Source organism: Brassica rapa, chromosome A06 (genome assembly GCF_000309985.2).
Source record: "Brassica rapa cultivar Chiifu-401-42 chromosome A06, CAAS_Brap_v3.01, whole genome shotgun sequence".
Lineage (NCBI taxonomy): Eukaryota > Viridiplantae > Streptophyta > Magnoliopsida > Brassicales > Brassicaceae > Brassica > Brassica rapa.
This window is the reverse complement of record NC_024800.2, coordinates 14,255,131-14,266,812: the sequence shown is the minus strand read 5'-3', so window position 1 is coordinate 14,266,812 and position 11,682 is coordinate 14,255,131.

Sequence of the window (11,682 nt, the reverse complement as noted above, 5' to 3'; positions counted from 1 at the left end):
TCGTTGGAGACATCGCTAGGATCCAGGTCAATGTGTTCGGCTTCGTTATCCTCCGAGTCTTTTGCAGGGGGCGGAAGATTTTCAGGGTTCCCCTTTTCGACGGGAGATTTCTCGCTAGGGTTTTGACCGGAAGGTCGTTCCCGCGCGAGTTCTGCTCTATCGAGTGGGGTGGCGAAGTCGAGCCTCTTCCCGCGGATTTTGGTGGTTCCGCGGGGACGGATAGCTTGGGTTCTTGCCGTTAAGGTTTCAACCTGTTTGGTCAAGGTATTCACGAGCTTATCCTGTTCTTCCGACCTTTTCTCATAGGTGGCGAACATCTTTTTGAACTCCTCGAGCGTCGCGGCGTTGGCTTGCGCGTTGGCCGCGGATACGTCCGCTACTGGAGTGTGGAGATCGGTGCCGCTGCCTCCATTAAGAGGAGTTTGCACGTTATCCGCGTCGTTGGTTGACATGTCAGATTGTGTGTGGCTTTTGCGGGTTAGATTGATCCGTAAGTCCCCCTCCTTCTAGCGCCAAACTGTGGGAACCGAAATTCACACTGTCGATTTCCGTTTAAATAAGGAAACTAGGAAAACCCTAATTTCCCAGAGGACCCGGATATCTGTTAATTACCACACGTCAAGCAATCAGAACACGAGAATAACAACGATAAAAGTAAGAAATCGAAAAGAGAGAGCAAAGTAGATCTTTATTCCGAATCTGCGTATGAGCGTTACAACAAGGTATAAGCCTGGGCTCGAGAGCTGTCGGCGAGATTCCTAGTTCTAGCAACCCTAAGACGGCTAAACCTAATTGAGTCGCAGCTCGAAATAACAAAAACGGAAAATTGCCTAAATTGCTCTAAGTGCTAAGTCTGCTCTGAAAAAGTTCTCCTCCTTGCTCCTCGCCTACGACTCCTTATATACTAGCTCCAAGGTCGGTTTACGCTTTTACTCTTCTGCCCTTAAGCCGTCATAGCATAAAAATGGAGATATTCCATTTTTCCCGATCTTCACAATTATCTTCAAAACTTCCGTATTTATCCGCGGAAACTTGACATTTATCCTTCCTCGTGGGCCAAGCGTGAACCATGTTGTGGTTCACGGGCTTTTGGTTAGGAAAAATCGTAGGATGGGCCTCGAGTCCTGTTTTAGGTCCCTTTGGGCCGTCTTCCGACTCGACACGTTTACTACGAGTTTTCCGCGGTTTCTAATCCGCGAAGTTTTATCGATGAATTAGAATAGCGGGAAACATGGACTGAGCTTGCTACGGTCTTCGGGAGATAGCATTCGAAGGTTTGACGAGAATGCAAGGACTGGTGTCGTATCGATGTTCGGAAAGGTTCAATCGCTAAGTAGCGACCGAGCGAGACGAGTGCTCGGTCGCTACGTAGTGACCGAGCTTTGGCTCGAGCTCGGTCGCTACGTAGCGACCGAGCGGGATGATCGCTCGGTCGCTACGTAGCGACCGAGCGGGATGATCGTTCGGTCGCTACATAGCGACCGAGCGGGACGATCGCTCGGTCGCTACGTAGCGACCGAGCTTTGGCTCGAGCTCGGTCGCTACGTAGCGACCGAGCGGGACGATCGCTCGGTCGCTACGTAGCGACCGAGCTTTGGCTCGAGCTTGGTCGCTACGTAGCGACCGAGCGGGACGATCGCTCGGTCGCTACGTAGCGACCGAGCTTTGCTCGGGTTTGGTTGCTGCATAGCGACCGGACGGCGTGTATGCGTGGTGACCGAGCTTGGTTTGTTCGGTTTGAATCCCAAAGGATACTTCTTCGTAAAAACTTCGTATTGGTTATTTTTACGAAAATTACATCTCTTCTTTTACTATCTCTTTCGGAAATACGATCTCCGAGGATTTTCGGGTGGTAATTCCGTCGTAACCGTTTTTGACCCAACACTTATAGGCATGAGAATTTACTATTCAAGTTCGGACTTTCGGATATTAATTCCATCCAACACGTCTAACTTGCCAAACATGCCTAACCGCACGCTAGGACCCTACGATGCATGGTCCTAACGGGCTGGGGGGCTAACTGTTGGGGTCAAAAACGGGCACGACGGAATTAAAACCTGAAAATCCTCGGAAATCGTATTTCCGAAAAAGATAGTAAAAAGAAAAATATAATTTTGTAAAAAATAACCAATACGAAGTTTTTACGAAGAAGTATCTTTGAAGGCTCAAAGCAAACGAACCAAGCTCGGTCATTGCGTAACTACCGCACATACACGCTGTCTGGTCGCTACGTAGCAACCAAGTCCGACCCAAGCTCGGTCGCTACATAGAAACCGAGCGTTCATCCCGCTCGGTCTCTACGTAGCGACCGGGCTCGAGCCAAAGTTCGGTCGCTGCCCAGCGACCGAGCTCTTCCGAAACGTCGAGACGACACCAGTCCATGCATTCTCGTCAAATCTTCAAATGCTATCTCCCGAAGACCGTAGCGAGCTCAGTCTATGATTTCTGCTATTCTAAATCATCGATCAAACTTTGCGGATTAATACTGCGGAAAGTTTGTCCCTTATCGAAAGAAATCGTAATAAACGCTTCGAGTCGGAAGACGGCCCAAAGGGACCTAAAACACGACTCGAGGCCCATCCTACGATTTCTTAACCAAAAGCCCGTAAACCACAACACGGTTTACGCTTGGTCCACAAGGAAAGATAAATGTCAAGTTTTCGCAGATAAATACGAAAGTTTTAAGGATAATCACGAAGATCGGAAAAAATGGAATATCTCCATTTTATGCTATGACGGCTTAAGGGCAGAAGAGTAAAAGCGTAAACCGACCTTGGAGCTAGTATATAAGGAGTCCTAGGCGAGGGGTGTGAAGAAAGGGAGGATTTTCATAGAAAACTTAGCACTTAGAGCAATTTTAGGCAATTTTCCGTTTTTGTTATTTCGAGCTGCGACTCAATTAGGTTTAGCCGTCTTAGGGTTGCTAGAACTAGGAATATCGCCGACAGCTCTCGAGTCCAGGCTTATACCTTGTTGTAAACGCTCATACGCAAATTCGGAATAAGATCTTATTTGCTCTCTTTTCGATTTCTTATTTTTATCGTTGTTATTCTCGTGTTCTGATTGCTTGACGTGTGGTATTAGCAGATATCCGGGTCCTCTGGGAAATTAGGGTTTTTCTAGTTTCCTTATTTAAACGGAAATCGACAGTGCGAATTTCGATTCCCACATCGATCGACAGACCATGACGAAGATCGATGGACGGATTACTCCAGTTATCGATCGACGTCGTCCGCTAAATCGACTGAATGCAATGCAGTTCGGATTCTAACTCATGAAGAATTTGCAGCTAAGCATCCTCACCCACCCTCCCCTTTCTATGATAAAATCGATCGATCGGTTGAGCCAACCATCGATCGACAGAGTGAGCCCGACGTCGATCGTCACAACACACCTCCCATCGATCGACAGGCACCTCTGACATACCGAGTGCGGTTACCCTCAATCGATAATGATTATATCAACGCACTCAGACCACCACCTAAACCATTAGCTAGCCCACCCGAACATAAATCCAACCCTCTAAATAGTTCACCAGAACTAGTTCAAGAAGAACAAGAAACTGATGGGAGAAGGTTAAGGAAAAGAAAGGAGAAGATTCCTAAGAACCTTAAAAGGGAAGCTAACGATAAGGAGATGGATGGTTTCACTAAAAGAGTCCTCAGAATCCCAATCGAAAAAGCTTTTGATGAAGCTTACTTCACACACCGGTTGTGGATGTTCTTCAGAGAAACAAAGGTAACTGAGGAGAACATTTGGAGAATATTTCATCAAGTCAGAGAGAAGATGAAACACAAGATTACATTGACGAAGAAGAGTGATCCTGGGAAGTTCGCAATACCATGCGTAGTCAAGGGTGTTGAATTTCCCCATTCAATGTGTGACACAGGAGCATCAGTTAGTATGCTCCCTAGGATCATGGCAGACCAACTTGGTTTGACCATTGAACCTTCAACAGAATCCTTCACCTTCGTGGATCTTTCAGAAAAACGATCAGGAGGTGTCATACGAGATCTGGAGGTATAAATTGGTAATGCCCTTGTCCCTGTAGATTTTCATGTCCTAGACATCGAGCTTAACTGGAACTCTTCACTTCTGCTTGGAAGATCTTTCCTAGCTACAGTAGGAGCCGTGTGTGACATGAACAAAAACAAATTGTGTCTAACGCTCATAGACCCAAACATCCACTACGACCCCATCCAACCTAAGAGAAAGGTTATTAATTCTGTAGATTACGGGAAAGAACTTGGCTTCATTGGCGCATGCCATTGTGGAGCAGAGTATGAATCGGAGTACGAAACAGAGTACTCGGAATCGATCGACACCCCCAATTTCCCATCGATCGATTCCAATGAGTCAACTGTGACCGATGACCGCAACAACACGTCACTCGACGGAAAGCAGCCGGTTGACCATTTCAATCCACCTAATCATTGTTACCTCCACTTTGCCTTCCAACCTCCAAGCAAGAGAGAACATGATGACTATTCCATAGGCAGTTGGGCAGACAGTGGTTTCCATGAAAGTTTTGCAGTTAACACTGTAATTACTTCATCTAACGAGGAACATACAGAGGAATACGATGAGGATTATTGGAAAGAACGTGCAATAGAAATGTCATTGCAGGATGAAATATTTGAAACACATAAGTTCACAAACACGTTTCCAACATCGATCGCCGAAGTGCACTCCACATCGGTCGATACCCACCCTCGTCCAGCAAAACAACCGCTCACATCGATCGACACCCACACAGGAACATCGATCGATATTCGCACCGCAGCGAAAATTCAGGAGCAGGAGAATATTCCCTCTCCAACTAGGTTTATAGATAACTATATAAATCGTTTTGCACCCCCGAAACCACCTCAACACACCAGAGCAGACACACAAGCAAAAAATATGAACACTCTTCCATCTACATCAACAGGAAAATCCATGAAGAGCAATCATCTCAAGAACACAAGTTCTGCAGAAATTACTCTGCCATTGATCGACGCATCTGTATCTACATCGATCGACACTACTCTAAACCCTAATCTTTCTATTTCTACATTGAATGATAATGCAAACATTGATTACGGTTTTCTAACACCTGATGAATTTGGTATTTTCAGGGACCCAGATGGCAACGCACGTGCAATAGATGGAAGGATCTTACAAGTGTCCAGAGAGGACATAGCAGATATCCTTCAAGTAGCCAATGGACCTGACAACCTATTCTCACAGTAACGTGGCACTCCAGACGTCAATCAAACAGATCCTAACAACCACGTAGGAGTCGCCACAACAGAAATCAATCCAGATCTGTCACGCCAACCAAAAGGGCAATCATCGATCGACGGGACAACTTAGACATCGATCGACAAGGTAACACCAACGTCGATCGATAGGGATGACCCGACGTCGATCGATAGACATTATGAAGTTGGAAACCGTGCTTATGACATGTACGGAGCCAGAAAGTTCACCTGGGAACGAAGGACCAACAACCAGCCACATCGATCGACGTGTGTACATTCACATCGCTCGATGCTAAGGTCTCAGCCATGAATGAGAGGCTGAGGACTTACGAAGACATGCATGACCGCTTTATATCACCAGTCATGATAGATTTAAACAAATTGTCTAGTCACTTACTTCATGCCCAAAAGGATATTGATAACAATACTAATCAAAACTTTTTGCAGGCAAAATCAGCATCGATCGACAGATTACGAGGGCCTTGGATTGATGGCAAGAATCCTGTGGAGTTACTTCCTTACACAGCAGCAGAGGTTGACAGATCACATCCAAGATCTACACTGCTATAGACACCATGGAGGAACGACTTGACAAACGCTGCGATGACATCTACTTTCCATTCGACAACAAAATCAGTGGACTAGACAGCCACGCAGAATGGCTACAGAAAGAAGTCAAAGCTATTCAGAGGCAACTCGCAGCTCAGCACCAGATATCAGCATCGATCGACAGGACGCGAGCGAAATCGCTCGATGGCAAGTCACCGAGATCGACCGACGCACACATAATCGCATCGATCGACGCCGAGTCTACACCATCCGGCGAGCAGCTGATACACAAGACGATAGAGTCAATGCACAAGGAACTGACAGAACTTTCAGCATACGCCTATGACAACATACGCTGGCACCAGGTCAGCATTGAAAACATTCAAGATAGGCTACAGCACATCTCCAATGTACTTGAGAAGATGGATGACAAATGGACAAGAAATGATGAGGCCACAAGAAGTTTCATTGCATCTTGGTCCCGAATGTGCAGAGATGACGTGGATGCTTGTTTTCCAACAAGTAGTTGTTTCTCCACCAAATAGCCAATCACTACCACAGTCAAGCTAAATGACTATAACCAAGCGCTGAGTGGGAGGCAATCCACTATTAGGTATTTTAGTTTGGTTTTATTAGCTAGCATTTATTTACTTTCATTTTATTTCTTTCAGATTTAGGAGACCCAAGTAGGAAGACCTTAATATCGACCGCCGACAATACGTCGACATCGCTCGACGTGGACAACCACACGACGATCGATGTAACATATGCCCATCGATCGATATCTACTCCGGTCAGATGTATCTTCCCTACTTGTTACATTTCGTACATCATGAACTATTTCATCATAACTCCAACTCAGTTACACTGGGACAGTCTAATTTAAGTCTGGGGGAAAATTTACTGATATAATTTATTTTATTCTTATATAAAAGGAATTTTAATAAATTATGCTTAGCTATTGAAAATAAAGACTATAATCTTATATTGATTTAAACTTGAATATCTAACCAATCTTAAACACCATTTTAGATTTACTGATTGCAGATAGCACTATAGATGCTAAAGCAGATCAACCTATCAACTACACACTTGCCTTGAAACGTATGAAGCAACCAAAGCTGATTTCCAACACTAAACCTGACATAACCGCTTGTCTTGGGGCTTGGTATACATGGGATCAGATTCTTCAGACAAGTCTGGAAGATAACGCCTGGTGTAGATTATTTATCACATTTTCTCTCTCTAAATTTCGACCCTAGAATAGTTAGTGAGTATATAAAAAAAATTATATATAATAAATAAATAAATAAATAAATAAATAAGATCTATTGTTTACTTAGGATGAGTCTGAACAGGACTTGGTGGCTAAAACCATTAAGGCTTGATTCATAAAGACTCCAATAAAAGAGTTCGAAACGGGACTTGGAGGCGGCAATCTTCAAGGCTCGCTTTCGCAAAGAACTCTTGGATATAGGTCAAAAAGAAGTGAACAGAGCTTGGTGGCAACCACCATTAAGTTTTGATTCATGGAAGCCTGTCCAATCTTGGTCACTGATCCTGCAATGGAAGCAGACTTTGACTCAAGAGAGAAAATTAGAGAGAGAGAAACTAGGAACTAACTTTTACCTGCAGCTCCAGATACTTGTCTGAAATCCTTGCATCTTATGATCGATACTCCCAAGGTAAAGCATTCACTTTATATTTATGCTAAGAAATGAAATCAGTAGAGGGGATGTCAGACGTGAATTGATGAGTTGTGTTATGTTAGAAATGGTTGCTAAGCTAGGATATTGCATAGTGTGCTTCTGTGATTAGGACTTTTTAAATGTGGTTGCAAAATTGTTGAGGAAAAGATTTCTATGCTTAAAAATCTTAAGTCTCTAATATTTTCAAACCTCTTTCAGAGAGACTGCATGTATGTTTTGCTTGAGGACAAGCAAAAGGGTAAGTCTGGAGGAGTTGATATACCTTGGATTTGACCCGTTTTCAACCATGGTATATAGGTGTTTTACTATATATATATCTATGTTTTCTACTCTTCTAGGTATGTTTCCAGGTTCAGGTGCATTTCGGAGTAAAGCTATGACTTAAAGGACATTTCACCCGAGCTGACCACGTAGAGGTCGACGAGAGGAAGAACAATCGATCGATGCGCATCAGTGCTGACGATCGATACCAGGAGATGCCCCGACAAATGAAGATTAATATCGATCGATGTACACAAGTACCATCGATCGATGTCGAGACATCAGACACACGACATTTTGGATTCAGCAGACTTAAAACCCAAGGCCAAGCCAAATTACGAAAATGCCCTGACGAGTTTTTAACCTAGTAGATTATATACTGCCTAAGTGTTTTGACGGCAGAAGAGTTTTCTTCAGAGTTTGAGTTTGAGAGTTTGAGAGTTTCCTTGTTATCATTTCTTTTCATCTATACTATGAGTTTCTATTTCTTCATTGTTATTGTTTAAGGTGAGTTTGATCTCAGAAGAAGTAAACAATACTAAAAATGGGTCGAACAGAGGCGTTTATTAGATTTCGAGATGAGGTTACAAAGGTGGAGAAAGTAATGGCAAGCCGGAGCTCGTGAGAGCTTAAACCGGAAAAGTACAAATAGCAGAGAGATGATTGTACGGACAATAAACCCTAATCTCGCCGCTAAGTTTGTGTCACTAAGTGTCGATGCCTTTTTCCTTTGCTTTCCTCTCCTTTTATAGTCTGTTGGCGATCGTCTTAACCTAATCTTCTTTTAATCGATTGGGCGTTGTCGGCCCTTCGGGCCTGATTGATGAATGTTCGCCCTGAGCTGCTAAGTCGATCGCGCTCTGTCCGCTCTCCGTTTCGACGAAATCTCGAATATCGGCTTCCGAGCCGACGACAATCCGGCTTACCGGATTGGGCCTTTTGTTCGATGGGCTTTGTGGATGGGTTCAATCCATCCCCAACAATAAGTCCCCCCCCAGTTCATCGATGGATCGGGTGGACGATCCTCGATGAATTTGGTGTCTTTAGTTCGGAGGACAAAAGGATCAATCCGAGCAAGTGGCTTGACTCGATGTTATCTCGAGGTAGATAGTTGTGATTGCTGCTGAGGAATTGAACCAACACAATCGTGAGATGAACTGATCGAGAAAACGAACCGGCACGTCTGTCGGTTACACGCCAATAGGGTTTAGGCCCATTTAGGCCTTATTAGGCGTAATGATTACGCCTTGATCCCAGCGCTTGCCTCTCCCTATAAATAGCGCACCCCTCTTCGCTTCCTTTCATTTTTCTCCGCAGCATCAAGGTACTTTCTCTCTCTACACTCTTTCTCTCTCTTAATCTCTGTTTTTAAAACTTTGATTATCCGAGATGTCGTCATCTCATCGTTTAACGCGAGAGAAAAAGGGGAAGAAAGCAGCATCTGCTCGGGATTCTGCCGAGGATCCGGAAGATATTCATCATGAAGCAATGATGGATACGGGAAACATGGATCTAGCGCAGCGTCTCTTGGTCTCGGAAGCGAGGGAACAATTCCGGGGTGACGATGATGGTCAAGAGGCGGTTGACGTCTCGATTGTTCCGATCAGTTACTATCCGGGAAACATTTTTGCCGAGGAGAGTCCGCTGGAGGCTTGGAGGATTCGGCCTTCGGTCGTCGATGGACAGGACTGTCCGAACGTCGAGAGGACGAAGTCTACCGTGGAGTCGGTGGAAGCTATTCTCCGAGATCTCAACGCACATGGAGTTTCGTTCATAATCCCGAAGAAAGATCAAAGGCCCTGGTCGCCGCCGAGAGGGTATCAATGCATCTACAAATCATACTTTCGGAACGACACGAAGCTGTGGTTCCCAATTCCTCGAATCGTCACAGCTTACGCGTTTCGCCGGCGAATCGCTTTGAGCCAGCTGATGAACGGCTCTCTTCGTTTGATGGTCGTTCTGTCGGTGATCGCAGCTGAGGCGGGGACGTCGATGAGCGTAAGATCGTTCAAAGAGTTGACCTCGGTCTCGATCTCCGACGATGGGCTGGTCTCGACGAGAATGCGCCCGAACTACAATGTGGACACTGGGTACCCGACCAAAACCTCGGATTGGCAGCGTTCGTACTTCTATGTGAAGTCGAATAGATCGGCGTTCGAGGAACCGCTGAAATCTAGTTACCGTGTTCTTTGGAATGCAGAGATGGGTACTGCACACTGCTTTTGTGACGACTGTAGCGCGTACTCGTCTGACATGTTTGTGTTATATATTTTTTTTTGCAGTTGGTCATCCAAATCTTGCCACCTACCCCGAGGACTGGAAGGAGAGTGCTTGAATCGTCGCGTTGCAAAGACAGGATCACTGGGAGAATTTTACTCGGGAGAGAATTCAAAAATCTATAGATCGGATTGCCAACCGTGAGTCTCTACTCCCCTTTTATGTTTCTGAGCAAGCGAATGATAACTTTAAGGGTTTTTCCTTTTTGCAGAGGATCTCGGACTTACTTCCTCATATCAATCATTCGACATTGAAGAGATTGTCCCTTTTCACGCGAGCTGAACAGAAGGAGATTAACCGAGCCAAAACAATGAAGCAATTGCTAGATCTCAGTCTTATCGTGGCCGGGAAGATAGGTGCCAAGAAAGGTGCTTCTGGGAGCAAGGCTGGTCCCTCGGAGCCGGAGCTTACCGATTCTACTCCTATTGCCGCCGAGCAAGCGCTCGCTGGCGGCTCTTCCCAAAGAAAGGACTCGAGGAAGAAGAAGAAAAATCCTGAGGCTCGAAGGGAGTCTAATGAGGAGGAGAACATTGAGCAGACCGGCGCGAGTGGCTCCTCCAAGAAGGGAAGCAGGAAGAGGAAGGCCGGGGACCCGCCTGCAGACGACGTCCCCAGGAAAAAGAAGACGAAGAAGAAAGATTTCTCTCTACCCCGCCCATCCTCTGTCTGTGAAGAGGAGCTTCAGGCGCTGGTCCCTGAAATTGTCCCCAAGGTTGGGACTTCTGACGACGATGAGGATGAAACCGTAGCTCTTCGTCAGCGGAGACGAGAGGGACGGACTATTGGCGATAGGTCTCAGGGAGCCCTTGCGGGAGATCAAGGCATCTCCGAGACTCCGAGGAAATCGTCAGTCTCCGAAGGACAGCGGGATCGCTTGCTCGACGGGTCTCCTGCTCGCATTGCGGAGGGATCCGAGACCCGTGTGTCCGGACGTCCTAAGGAAACCCCAGGGGATGGGTTCAAATTTGAGTTCAATCGCGATCTTCCGTTGGCTTTTCACCCGGAAGATTGCGGTCGTCTACTGCAGCTGATTAAAGGCGGTCCCGACCAGCTTCCTTCTGTGAAAGACCTTGTCTTCAAGGACGAGTATGAACACGCCGCTTCCTCGTCCATAAAGGTAGTATTGATCCGTTTCTATCCGTTGTTTTTTTTTTTGCAAAGAGTATTCTTCTAACCTTTTCCTTGTTATGCCCAAGCAGAGTCAAGGCGACTGGAACGTGCTCGTTGAAAAATACGATACGGCACTGAGGCGAGCCAGAGGGCAGATTCGCGAGGGTGAGGAAGTGAGGAAGAAGGCCGAAGAGGCTCTCCGGATTGCAGTGCGGGACAAGAATGACGCGATCGCTCGGGAGAAGGCGCTTAGGAAGGCGTTCGACGAGACGAGGACGGCTGATGCGGCGGACTTGCAACTATGCAAGAGGTCGATGAAAGACCTAGAATTTGTAGTGGACAAGCTGGGGAAGGAGAAAGCTGTCATTGAAAAGGCGAGGGCTGCAGAGTCGCTCAAGTATGCTGAGGAGATGAACAGACTTCGTAAGTCTCGTAGGTACGAAGTTACGCACGAGAGGATCCGTGTGTTGATTGCTATGATCGCCAAAGCCGAGAAACGCTTTCATAAGATTTCTCTTCGCGAAGATCAAAGG